At 64.6% G+C, this 13519-nt stretch overlaps 1 protein-coding gene across 1 annotated transcript in view; it reads left to right on the top strand.

Moving 5' to 3' along the window:
- MESD (mesoderm development LRP chaperone) overlaps window positions 1-13519 on the top strand; it is a 57121-nt gene that overhangs the window by 40195 nt on the left and 3407 nt on the right. The gene's annotated exons all lie outside the window — the stretch shown is intronic.

The following is a 13519-nucleotide window of genomic DNA, read 5'->3' as shown; positions in this document are numbered from 1 at the left end:
GAGACGGGGAGGGGGAGACGGAGGGGGAGAGGGAGACGGGGGAGGGGGAGACGGGGGGGGAGACAGGGAGACGGAGGGGGAGAGGGAGACGGAGGGGGAGAGGGCGACGGAGGGGGAGAGGGCGACGGAGGGGGAGAGGGCGACGGAGGGGGAGACGGCGACAGAGGGGGAGACGGAGAGAGGGAGGGGGAGACGGAGGGAGACTGGAGGGGGAGACTGGAGGGGGAGACTGGAGGGGGAGAGGGAGACGGAAGGGGAGAGGGAGACGGAAGGGGAGAGGGAGACGGAAGGGGAGAGAGGGAGACGGAAGGGGAGAGAGGGAGACGGAAGGGGAGAGAGGGAGACGGAAGGGGAGAGAGGGAGACGGAGGGAGGGAGATGGAGGGGGAGACGGAGAGGGAGACGGAGGGGGAGAAGGAGGGGGAGAAGGGGAGAGGGAGACGGAGGGGGAGAGGGAGACGGAGGGGGAGAAGGAGGGGGAGAAGGGGAGAGGGAGACGGAGGGGGAGAGTGAGACGGAGGGGGAGAAGGGGAGAGGGAGGGGGAGACGGAGGGGGAGAAGGGGAGGGGGAGAAGGGGGGGGAGAGAAGGGGGGGAGACGGGGGGGGGGAGAGAAGGGGGGGAGAGAAGGGGGGGAGACGGAGGGGGAGAGGGAGACAGAGGGAGGGGGAGACAGGGGGAGGGGGAGAGGGAGACAGGGGGAGAGGGAGACAGAGGGAGGGGGAGAGGGAGACAGGGGGAGGGGGAGACAGAGGGAGAGGGAGACAGAGGGAGGGGGAGGGAGGGGGAGAGGGAGACGGAGGGAGAGAGGGAGACGGAGGGAGAGAGGGAGACGGAGGGGGAGGGGGAGAGGGAGACAGAGGGAGACAGAGGGGGAGGGGGAGAGGGAGACAGAGGGAGAGAGGGAGACAGAGGGGGAGGGGGAGAGGGAGACAGAGGGAGAGAGGGAGACAGAGGGGGAGGGGGAGAGGGAGACGGAGGGGGAGAGGGAGACCCAGAGGGGGAGAGGGAGAACCAGAGGGGGAGAGGGAGACCCAGAGGGGGAGAGGGAGACCCAGAGGGGGAGAGGGAGACACAGAGGGGGCGAGGGAGACCGAGGGGGAGACCGAGGGGGAGAGGGAGACGGAGAGGGAGACCGAGGGGGAGAGGGAGACGGAGAGGGAGACCGAGGGGGAGACCGAGGGGGAGAGGGAGAGGGAGGGGGAGAGGGAGGGGGAGAGGGAGACGGAGGGGGAGGGGGAGAGGGAGACCCAGAGGGGGAGAGGGAGACCCAGAGGGGGAGAGGGAGACCCAGAGGGGGAGAGGGAGACCCAGAGGGGGAGAGGGAGACCCGGAAAGGGAGACACCGAGGGGGAGAGGGAGACCGAGGGGGAGAGGGAGACCGAGGGGGAGGGGGAGAGGGAGAGGGAGACCGAGGGGGAGAGGGAGACCGAGGGGGAGAGGAGAGGGAGACAGAGGGGGAGAGGGAGAGGGAGACAGAGGGGGAGAGGGAGAGGGAGACAGAGGGGGAGAGGGAGACGGGGAGGGGGAGACGGGGAGGGGGAGACGGAGGGGGAGAGGGGGACGGAGAGGGAGACGGAGGGGGAGAGGGAGACAGAGGGTGAGAGGGAGACAGAGGGGGAGGGAGACAGAGGGGGAGAGAGACAGAGGGGGAGAGGGAGACAGAGGGGGAGAGGGAGACAGAGGGGGAGAGGGGGAGAGGGAGACAGAGGGGGAGGGGGAGAGGGAGACAGAGGAAGAGAGGGAGACAGAGGAGGAGAGGGAGACAGAGGAAGAGAGGGAGAGGGAGACAGAGTAAGGGGGAGAGGGAGACAGAGTAAGGGGGAGAGGGAAACAGAGTAAGGGGGAGAGGGAGACAGAGGAAGGGGGAGAGGGAGACCGAGGGAGGGGGAGAGGGAGACCGAGGGAGAGGGAGACGGAGGGAGGGGGGAGAGGGAGACGGAGGGAGGGGGAGAGGGAGACGGAGGGAGGGGGAGAGAGAGACGGAGGGAGGGGGAGAGGGAGACCGAGGGGGAGAGGGAGACCGAGGGGGAGAGGGAGAGGGAGACAGAGAGGGAGAGGGAGACAGAGGGGGAGAGGGAGAGGGAGACAGAGGGGGAGAGGGAGAGGGAGACAGAGGGGGAGAGGGAGACAGAGGGGGAGAGGGAGACAGAGGGGGAGAGGGAGTCCGAGGGGGAGAGGGAGTCCGAGGGGGAGAGGGAGTCCGAGGGGGAGAGGGAGTCCGAGGGGGAGAGGGAGAGGGAGACAGAGAGGGAGAGGGAGACAGAGGGGGAGAGGGAGACAGAGGGGGAGAGGGAGACAGAGGGGGAGAGGGAGACAGAGGGGGAGAGGGAGACAGAGGGGGAGAGGGAGACAGAGGGGGAGAGGGAGACAGAGGGGGAGAGGGAGACAGGGGGGGAGAGGGAGACAGAGGGGGAGAGGGAGACAGGGGGGGAGAGGGAGACAGGGGGGGAGAGGGAGACAGAGGAAGGGGGAGAGGGAGACAGAGGAAGGGGGAGAGGGAGAGGGAGACAGAGGAAGGGGGAGAGGGAGACAGAGGGAGGGGGAGAGGGAGACAGAGGGAGGGGGAGAGGGAGACAGAGGGAGGGGGAGAGGGAGACAGAGGGAGGGGGAGAGGGAGACAGAGGGAGGGGGAGAGGGAGACAGAGGGAGGGGGAGAGGGAGACAGAGACAGAGGGAGGGGGAGAGGGAGACAGAGACAGAGGGAGGGGGAGAGGGAGACGGAGGGAGGGGGAGAGGGAGGGGGAGAGGGAGGGGGAGAGGGAGACGGAGGGAGGGGGAGAGGGAGACAGAGGAAGGGGGAGAGGGAGACAGAGGAAGGGGGAGAGGGAGACAGAGGAAGGGGGAGAGGGAGACAGAGGAAGGGGGAGAGGGAGACAGAGGGAGGGGGAGAGGGAGACAAAGGGAAGAGAGGGAGACAGAGAGGGAGACAGGGGGAGAGGGAGACAGAGGGAGGGGGAGAGGGAGGCAGAGGGAGGGGGAGAGGGAGAGGGAGACAGAGGGAAGGGGAGAGGGAGACAGAGGGAAGGGGAGAGGGAGACAGAGGGAAGGGGAGAGGGAGACAGAGGGAAGGGGAGAGGGAGACAGAGGGAAGGGGAGAGGGAGACAGGGGGAGGGGGAGACAGGGGGGAGGGGGAGACAGGGGGGAGGGGAAGGGGGAGAGGGAGGGGGAGAGGGAGGGAGGGGGAGACAGAGGGAGGGGGAGAGGGAGACAGAGGGAGGGGGAGAGGGAGACAGGGGGAGACGGAGGGGGAGAGGGAGACGGAGGGGGAGACGGAGGGGGAGAGGGAGACGGAGGGGGAGAGGGAGACGGGAGGGGGAGAGGGAGAGGGGAGGGGGAGACGGAGAGGGAGAGACGGAGAGGGAGACGGAGGGGGAGAGGGAGACGGCGGGAGAGGGAGACGGAGGGAGGGAGGGGGAGAGGGAGACGGAGGGAGGGAGGGGGAGAGGGAGACGGAGGGAGAGAGGGGGAGACGGAGGGGGAGAGGGAGACTGAGAGGGAGAGGGAGAGAGGAAGAGGGAGACGGAGGGTTAGGGGGAGGGGGAGAGGGAGGGAGACGGGGGAGGGAGGGGGAGAGGGAGACGGGGGAGAGGGAGATGGGGAGACGGAGGGGGAGACGGAGGGGAGAGGGAGGGGGAGAGGGAGGGGGAGACGGGGAGAGGGAGACGGAGACGAGGGAGGGGGAGAGGGAGACGGAGGGAGACGGGGAGACGGAGGGAGACGGAGGGAGACGGGGAGGGGGAGAGGGAGACGGAGGGGGAGAGGGAGGGGGAGAGGGAGACGGCGGGGGGGGGAGAGGGAGACGGAGGGAGAGACGGAAGGGGAGAGGGAGACGGAGGGGGAGACGGGGAGACGGGGAGGGGGAGACGGAGGGGGAGAGGGAGACGGGGGAGGGGGAGACGGAGGGAGACAGGGAGACGGAGGGGGAGAGGGAGGGGGAGACGGAGGGGGAGGGGGAGAGGGCGACGGAGGGGGAGAGGGCGACGGAGGGGGAGAGGGCGACAGAGGGGGAGACGGGGAGAGGGAGGGGGAGACTGGAGGGGGAGACTGGAGGGGGAGACTGGAGGGGGAGAGGGAGAAGGAGGGGGAGAGGGAGACGGAAGGGGAGAGGGAGACGGAAGGGGAGAGGGAGACGGAAGGGGAGAGGGAGACGGAGGGGAGAGAGGGAGACGGAGGGGGAGACGGAGGGAGGGAGGGGGAGGGGGAGAAGGAGGGGGGGAGGGGGAGGGGGAGGGGGAGAAGGAGAAGGAGGGGGAGAGGGAGACGGAGGGGGAGGGGGAGAGTGAGACGGAGGGGGAGAAGGGGAGAGGGAGGGGGAGACGGAGGGGGAGAAGGGGAGGGGGAGCAGGGGGGGGAGACGGAGGGGGAGAAGGGGGAGAGGGAGACGGAGGGGGAGGGGGAGGGGGAGAGGGAGGGGGAGAGGGAGGGGGAGGGGGGAGGGGGGAGAGGGAGACGGAGAGGGGGAGAGGGAGACGGAGGGGGGAGAGGGAGACGGAGGGAGACTGAGGGGGGAGAGGGAGACTGAGGGGGGAGAGGGAGACTGAGGGGGGAGAGGGAGACTGAGGGGGGGGAGGGGGAGAGGGAGACACAGAAGGGGAGGGGGAGTCGGGAGAGGGAGTCGGGAGAGGGAGGGGGAGACGGAGAGGGAGAGGGAGACAGAAGGGGAGGGGGAGACGGAGGGGGAGAGGGAGACGGAGGGGGAGAGGGAGACGGAGGGGGAGACGGAGAGGGAGACGGAGGGGGAGGGGGAGACGGAGGGGGAGGGGGAGAGGGAGGGGGAGAGGGAGACGGAGGGGGGGAGACAGAGACGGAGGGGGGGAGACGGAAGGGGAGGGGGAGACGGAAGGGGAGGGGGAGACAGAAGGGGAGGGGGAGAAGGGGAGAGGGAGAAGGGGAGAAGGAGACAGAGGGGGAGAAGGGGAGAGGGAGACGGGGAGAGGGAGACGGAGAGGGAGGGGGAGAGGGAGACGGAGGGGGAGAGGGAGGGGGAGGGGGAGAGGGAGGGGGCGAGGGAGACAGAAGGGGAGGGGGAGTCAGGAGGGGGAGACGGAGGGGGAGAGGGAGACGGAGGGGGAGAGGGAGACGGAGGGGGAGACGGAGAGGGAGACGGAGGGGGAGGGGGAGACGGAGGGGGAGGGGGAGACGGAGGGGGGGAGAGGGAGACGGAGGGGGGGAGACAGAGACGGAGGGGGGGAGACGGAAGGGGAGGGGGAGACGGAAGGGGAGGGGGAGACAGAAGGGGAGGGGGAGAAGGGGAGAGGGAGAAGGGGAGAAGGAGACAGAGGGGGAGAAGGGGAGAGGGAGAAGGGGAGAGGGAGACGGGGAGAGGGAGACGGAGAGGGAGGGGGAGAGGGAGACGGAGGGGGAGAGGGAGGGGGAGGGGGAGAGGGAGGGGGCGAGGGAGAGGGAGGGGGCGAGGGAGACAGAAGGGGAGGGGGAGTCAGGAGGGGGAGACGGAGGGGGAGAGGGAGGGGGAGACGGAGGGGGAGGGGGAGACTGAGGGGGAGACTGAGGGGGCGAGGGAGACTGAGGGGGCGAGGGAGACTGAGGGGGCGAGGGAGACTGAGGGGGCGAGGGAGACTGAGGGGGAGAAGGGGAGAGGGAGGGGAGAGGGAGGGGGAGGGAGGGGGTAGAGGGGGAGGGGGGAGGGGGAGAGGGAGACGGAGGGGGAGACGGAGGGGGAGACGGAGGGGGAGACGGAGGGGGAGAGGGAGACGGAGAGACAGAGGGGGAGAGGGAGACGGAGGGGGAGAGGGGGAGACAGAGGGGGAAAGGGAGACGGAGGGGGAGAAGGAGGGGGAGAGGGAGCGGGATAGGGATAGGGAGATGGAGAGGGAGGGGGAGGGGGAGACAGAGGGGGAGGGGGAGAGGGAGACGGAGGGGGAGAGGGAGGGGGAGACAGAGGGGGAGGGGGAGGGGGAGGGGGAGACGGAGGGGGAGACGGAGGGGGAGGGGGAGAGGGAGGGGGAGGGGAGAGGGAGACAGAGGGGGAGAGGGAGACAGAGGGGGAGAGGGAGAGGGAGAGGAAGGGAGGAGGGGGAGACGGAGGGGGAGAGGGAGACTGAAGGGGAGGGGGAGAGGGAGACTGAAGGGGAGGGGGAGAGGGAGACTGAAGGGGAGGGGGAGGGGGAGAGGGAGACTGAAGGGGAGGGGGAGAGGGAGACTGAAGGGGAGGGGGAGAGGGAGACGAAGGGGGAGAAGGAGAGAGGGAGACGGAGGGGGAGAAGGGGAGAGGGGGAGGACGGGAGGGGGAGACGGAGGGGGAGAAGGGGAGAGGGAGACGGAGGTGGAGAAGGGGAGGGAGACAGATGGGGAGGGGGAGAGGGAGACAGATGGGGAGGGGGATAGGGAGACGGAGAGGGAGGGGGAGAGGGAGACAGAAGGGGAGGGGGAGGGGGGAGAGGGAGACGGAGGGGGAGAAGGGGAGAGGGAGACGGAGGGGGAGAAGGGGAGAGGGAGACGGAGAAGGGGAGAGGGAGAGGGAGGGGAATAAGGGGAGAGGGAGACGGAGGGGGAGAGGGAGGGGTAGAAGGGGAGAGGGAGACGGAGGGGGAGAAGGCGAGAGGGAGACGGAGGGGGAGAAGGCGAGACGGAGGGGGAGAAGGGGAGAGGGAGACGGAGGAGGGGAGGGGGAGACGGAGGGGGAGGGGGAGGGGAAGAAAAGGAGGGGGAGAGGGAGACCCAGAGGGGGAGAGGGAGACCCAGAGGGGGAGAGGGAGACCCAGAGGGGGAGAGGGAGACCCGGAAAGGGAGACACAGAGGGGGAGAGGGAGACCGAGGGGGAGAGGGAGACCGAGGGGGAGAGGGAGACCGAGGGGGAGAGGGAGACCGAGGGGGAGAGGGAGACCGAGGGGGAGAGGGAGACCGAGGGGGAGAGGGAGACCGAGGGGGAGAGGGAGAGGGAGACAGAGGAAGGGGGAGAGGGAGACAGAGGGAGGGGGAGAGGGAGACAGAGGGAGGGGGAGAGGGAGACAGAGGGAGGGAGACGGAGGGAGAGGGAGACGGAGGGAGGGGAGAGGGAGACGGAGGGAGGGGGAGAGGGAGACGGAGGGAGGGGGAGAGGGAGACGGAGGGAGGGGGAGAGGGAGACGGAGGGAGGGGGAGAGGGAGACAGAGGAAGGGGGAGAGGGAGACAGAGGAAGGGGGAGAGGGAGACAGAGGGAGGGGGAGAGGGAGACAAAGGGAGGAGAGGGAGACAGAGGGAGGGAGACAGGGGGAGTGGGAGACAGGGGGAGAGGGAGACAGAGACAGAGGGAGGGGGAGAGGGAGGCAGAGGGAGGGGGAGAGGGAGACGGAGACAGAGGGAAGGGGAGAGGGAGACGGAGACGGAGGGAAGGGGAGAGGGAGACAGAGGGAGGGGGAGAGGGAGACAGGGGGAGACGGAGGGGGAGAGGGAGACGGAGGGAGACGGAGGGGGAGAGGGAGACGGAGGGAGAGGGAGACGGAGGGAGGGGGAGAGGGAGACGGGAGGGGGAGACGGGGAGGGGGAGACGGAGAGGGAGACGGAGGGAGGGGGAGAGGGAGACGGAGGGAGAGGGAGACGGAGGGAGGGGGAGAGGGAGACGGAGGGAGAGAGGGGGAGACGGAGGGGGAGAGGGAGACTGAGAGGGAAGGGAGAGAGGGAGACGGAGGGTTAGGGGGAGGGGGAGAGGGAGGGAGAGAGGGAGACGGAGGGGGAGACGGAGGGAGGGGGAGAGGGAGACGGAGGGGGGAGGGGGAGAGGGAGAGGGAGACGGAGGGAGTGGGAGAGGGAGACGGAGGGAGAGAGGGAGACGGAGAGGGAGACGGAGGGGGAGATGGGGAGGGGGAGACGGGGGAGAGGGAGACGGGGAGGGGGAGACGGAGGGGGAGAGGGAGACGGAGGGGGAGAGGGAGACGGAGGGGGAGAGGGAGACGGAGGGGGAGAGGGAGACGGGGGGAGACAGGGAGACGGAGGGGGAGAGGGAGACGGAGGGGGAGAGGGAGACGGAGGGGGAGAGGGAGACAGAGGGGGAGACGGAGAGAGGGAGAGGGAGGGGGAGACGGAGGGGGAGACTGGAGGGGGAGAGGGAGAAGGAGGGGGAGAGGGAGACGGAAGGGGAGAGGGAGACGGAGGGGAGAGAGGGAGACGGAGGGAGGGAGACGGAGAGGGAGACGGAGGGGGAGAAGGAGGGGGAGAAGGAGGGGGAGAGGGAGACGGAGGGAGAGGGAGACGGAGAGGGAGACGGAGGGAGACGGGGAGACGGAGAGGGAGAAGGGGAGAGGGAGGGGGAGAGGGAGACGGAGGGGGAGAAGGAGGGGGAGAAGGGGAAAGGGAGACGGAGGGGGAGAGTGAGACGGAGGGGGAGAAGGGGAGAGGGAGGGGGAGACGGAGGGGGAGAAGGGGAGGGGGAGACGGGGGGGGAGACGGGGGGGGAGACGGAGGGGGAGAGGGAGACGGAGGGGGAGAGGGAGGGGGAGAGGGAGACGGAAACGGAGGGGGAGAGGGAGGGGGGGAGAGGGAGACGGAGAGGGGGAGGGGGAGAGGGAGACGGAGGGGGGAGAGGGAGACGGAGGGAGACTGAGGGGGGAGAGAGAGACTGAGGGGGGAGAGGGAGACTGAGGGGGAGAGGGAGACGGAGGGGGGGAGGGAGACGGAGGGGGGGAGGGGGGAGGGGGGGAGGGGGAGAGGGAGACACAGAAGGGGAGGGGGAGTCGGGAGAGGGAGTCGGGAGGGGGAGACGGAGAGGGAGAGGGAGACGGGGAGAGGGAGACAGAAGGGGAGGGGGAGTCGGGAGAGGGAGACGGAGACGGAGGGGGAGACGGAGGGCGAGAGGGAGGGGGAGAGGGAGACGGAGGGGGAGAGGGAGACGGAGGGGGAGACGGAGACGGAGAGGGAGACGGAGGGGGAGACGGAGGGGGAGACGGAGGGGGAGAGGGGGAGACAGAAGGGGAGGGGGAGACAGAAGGGGAGGGGGAGAGGGAGAAGGGGAGAAGGAGACAGAGGGGGAGAAGGGGAGAGGGAGACGGAGAGGGAGGGGGAGACGGAGGGGGAGAGGGAGGGGGAGGGGGAGAGGGAGGGGGAGAGGGAGGGGGCGAGGGAGACTGAGGGGGCGAGGGAGACTGAGGGGGCGAAGGGGACTGAGGGGGCGAGGGAGACTGAGGGGGCGAAGGGGAGAGGGAGGGAGGGGGTAGAGGGGGAGGGGGGAGAGGGCGACGGAGGGGGAGACGGAGGGGGAGACGGAGGGGGAGACGGAGGGGGAGAGGGAGGGGGAGGGGGAGAGGGAGGGGGAGAGGGAGGGGGCGAGGGAGACTGAGGGGGCGAGGGAGACTGAGGGGGCGAAGGGGAGAGGGAGGGAGGGGGTAGAGGGGGAGGGGGGAGAGGGCGACGGAGGACGGAGGGGGAGACGGAGGGGGAGACGGAGACGGAGAGGGGGAGACGGAGGGGGAGGGGGAGAGGGAGACGGAGGGGGAGAAGGAGGGGGAGAGGGAGCGGGATAGGGATAGGGAGAGGGAGAGGGAGAGGGAGCGGGATAGGGATAGGGAGGGGGAGACGGAGGGGGAGAGGGAGACGGAGGGGGAGACGGAGGGGGAGAGGGAGACGGAGGGGGAGACGGAGGGGGAGACGGAGGGGGAGAGGGAGACGGAGGGGGAGGGGGAGACGGAGGGGGAGGGGGAGAGGGAGACAGAGAGGGAGACAGAGGGGGAGAGGGAGAGGAAGGGAGGAGGGGGAGACGGAGGGGGAGAGGGAGACTGAAGGGGAGGGGGGGAGGGAGACTGAAGGGGAGGGGGAGAGGGAGACTGAAGGGGAGGGGGAGAGGGAGACTTAAGGGGAGGGGGAGAGGGAGACGAAGGGGGAGAAGGAGAGAGGGAGACGGAGGGGGAGAAGGGGAGAGGGAGACGGAGGGGAGGACGGGAGGGGGAGAGGGAGGGGGAGAAGGGGAGAGGGAGACGGAGGGGTGAGAAGGGGAGGGAGACAGATGGGGAGGGGGAGAGGGAGACAGATGGGGAGGGGGATAGGTAGGAGACGGAGAGGGGACGAAGGGGGGGGAGAGGGAGACGGAGAGGGAGGGGGAGAGGGAGACAGAAGGGGAGGGGGAGTGGGGAGGGGGAGGGGGGAGACGGAGGGGGAGAAGGGGAGGGGGAGAGGGAGACGGAGGGGGAGAAGGGGAGAGGGAGACAGAGGGGGAGAGGGAGACGGAGGGGGAGAAGGGGAGACGGAGGGGGAGAAGGGGAGAGGGAGACGGAGGGGGAGAAGGGGAGAGGGAGACGGAGAAGGGGAGAGGGAGAGGGAGGGGAATAAGGGGAGAGGGAGACGGAGGGGGAGAGGGAGGGGTAGAAGGGGAGACGGAGGGGGAGAAGGCGAGAGGGAGACGGAGGGGGAGAAGGCGAGACGGAGAGACGGAGGGGGAGAAGGGGAGAGGGAGACGGAGGAGGGGAGGGGGAGACGGAGGGGGAGGGGGAGGGGAAGAAAAGGAGGGGGAGAGGGAGGGGGAGGGGGAGACGGAGGGGGAGGGGCAGACAGAAGGGGAGGGGCAGACAGAAGGGGAGGGGCAGACAGAAGGGGGAGGGGGAGACAGAAGGGGAGAGGGAGAGACGGGGAGAGGGAGAGAGACGGGGAGAGAGAGAGAGACGGGGAGAGAGAGAGATGGAGGGAGGAGGGTAGTGACGGGAAGAGAGGGGGGAGGGGGAGAGAGAGGGATCTGCTGCAGGGACCTGTGTTCAACCTCATGGTCACAATTTTTTTGCTTTAGCCCTGCCCCTCCCCCTGTGGCCCCACCCCCACCGGTGCGGCCCTCGGCCACAAACCACACTGTAAATTTGGCCCCCGAGAGAAAGTTTGTGAGTACCCATGGCCATGTTCTAGGCTTAGAGCTCATGGAGCTACCATGCAATGAATGTCTGTAACATGAGACGAAGGAATCGATATGGACTATGTAAGAGAACTGTCGATATCACATGAGCGTTGTTAAATACAAAAGGCAATAATATGTTTTTAAAAAAGGATATTCCAGGCTAGCATTTCTTAACCTTGTAACTTTTTTGGATCCACATTGAGTCGTTATCGGAAATTTGGGAACCCCACTCGCTAAGTAATTTTTATGATTTGAACCTCAAAACAGTACAGATAAATACTTAAAAAAAAAAAAATGTACACAGAACACATCTCTGTATATTTTGTTTAATTCACAATGAAATATCGACAACTTTTCACATTTTCAGTTGTTTCTTTTTTTGTATATATTTTCTCAATTTTAGTTTATTCATTTTAGTATTTAATATTGTATAACAGCCACTGTCCCTGGTAGGCCTTGCGGGGCCCCAGAGGTCTTCGGACCACAAGTTGAAACCTTTATGTGTGCACTGACTGCTGAAAGGCTAGCATCATGCTCCAGAAAGGAGGCCCTCCCTCTGTCTCAAATGAAGCTGCAGCACCACAGCAGCTGTCTGCTCCATAGGAGTTCGTGTAGGTATAAATATTCACATTTCTGGAAATACACAAACCTTTCCATTGAAACCACAGGAAGCTGCCGCCATTCGCAGCGTTCCAGCAGTTCTTCTGGACGTGTATTTTGACATTGGCATCTTCCCAATGTGACATTGTGTGCACACTACTGCTTTGCACTGGGAAAGGTAGCTCACTGTGCACATGCTCCTTTTTTTTTTTTTTTTACTCTTATTGTTTTTTTTCTGTCGCCAGAGAATACGGTCTCCCAGCTGAGAAACCCTTTCCTGTATATTGCCATTAAGTTGGGTGATGTTCTTCAGATCTTACCACCCGGGGAGGGAATTTATTCCATTCCTTAATGGAGTAAATCTCTGGTCACTTATATGCTGGGTATGGGAAGAGCTTGAGATCGCCCACAGTTTGTGGACAGTAAACTCACAAGGCAACCGCATCTTGATCTACGCGTTCCCCACCGTCTGTGTGGGACCAATGGAGTAGCTAGAAAATTAAAATATTCCCTACTTTCAACCAAACCTCTGACACCGAGTGAAGCAAGTAAGTCTGACCCTTCCTAGACGAGGTATATTCACCTGTACGTCCTCTTAAATAAAGCAAAACCATAGGGGATGATGGACGGAGTGTTGAACAATGCAAGCACTCACCCCCAGTCAACTGATCTGGGTTTAATCCATCATCATTCTTTAGCTCACTCCGCCACCCCAGTTCAGACATGGCCATATGCAAATCAGTCTGACCCTGTGCCTCATGGGAACAGTCCAGCCCGAACTGCCAAGCCATGTCTTCCCTGGACCGGAAACCAGCATCCTGGGACCGGTTTCGGGTTCATAACATGACCTTGTTCGACATTCTGTCCATCAATTGTTGTTTTTGCATTCTTCACCCCGAGTGGGTAGGGTATGCCCAGATGTGGGTCCCGTGCTCTCCATGCCACTGGAATCAAGCTATCCTGGCTGAAGAGGGGTCAAACCGGTCCTAGGATGCTTTTTTCCAGTCCAGGGAGGACCTGGCTTAGCAATTCCGGCTGGACTGTTCCCATGAGGCACAGGGTCAAGACTGATTTGCATATGGCTGGGTTCAAACTGGAACGGCATGATGAGCAAAATAACGATGGATTTAGGCCCAGATCTCTGTACTGGGGTGAATGTATGACATTGTTCTACATTCTGTCCATCAATTGTTGCTTTTGCATTCGTCCTCTTAAATAGCCGTACATTTTTTGATCCTTTACCCCATTGTTTCGTTATTCAAATAATTCATTGACCTTCTATCCATCCATTAGTCCTCTCATTCATCCACCCACTTTTAGCTTTCTATATGTCCCTCTTCCATTTCATCCAATGACGAGTTTGTTCACACATGCATGTCCATCCTTTCAGTCATCTGTCCAGTTATCCGTACACTCGTTTGTGTAACCTTTCAGCCACCTCTCTATTCTCCTTTTCTTCCAACCTGTCGCAAATTGCTTGTTTTACCGCACTATCCAACCGTTTATCCTTTCCCCCTTCCTTTGTTGTTTTTACCCTTTTTTTCCCCCTTCTATTCCAGTTTATATCTACCATCATTTTCTTCCTCCTGTATTTTTTTTCAATCATATCTTTCTTTCCCCACTCACTCTATGTGCTGCTCTCAGTTCTTTTTAAATATTTTCATCATTTATTCGTTCTCTGCTGCCTTCCCTGACTTTGCTCTCGACCCCCACCTCTCAGCCATGCACTGCGTTCCCATACTAATCCCGTTTATGAACCTTTGTCTGCAGGGGGGATAAGTGAAATGTAAAGCTAATCACTGTTCAGTGGCACCCAGGCTATTAGGCCATTGGTGCAGTGGCTACCTACCAATACGCTTCAAGCCGGAGGTGGAGGGTGTGGGCCTGTGCCACTGCTGGGACTTTTACTGTTTAGCTGTCCTTTTTTACTGTTTAGCTGTCCTTTTTGATGACGTGCAATTACAGAAAAATTAAACCATTGTTCCCTGACGGGTATTATTTTGTGGATACCCCCACAGGCGTATTCATTGTAATGTGCAACCATCTGTGCATTAAGCTGTTGTCTGAGTGTATTGGTCCGTGTACAGTAGCTTTGCGTTGTGCTGT

Source organism: Triturus cristatus, chromosome 3_1, assembly GCF_964204655.1.
Source record: "Triturus cristatus chromosome 3_1, aTriCri1.1, whole genome shotgun sequence".
Taxonomy (NCBI): domain Eukaryota; kingdom Metazoa; phylum Chordata; class Amphibia; order Caudata; family Salamandridae; genus Triturus; species Triturus cristatus.
The sequence above is the reverse complement of the archived record's forward strand: the minus strand, read 5'-3'. Positions and strand labels throughout refer to the sequence as shown.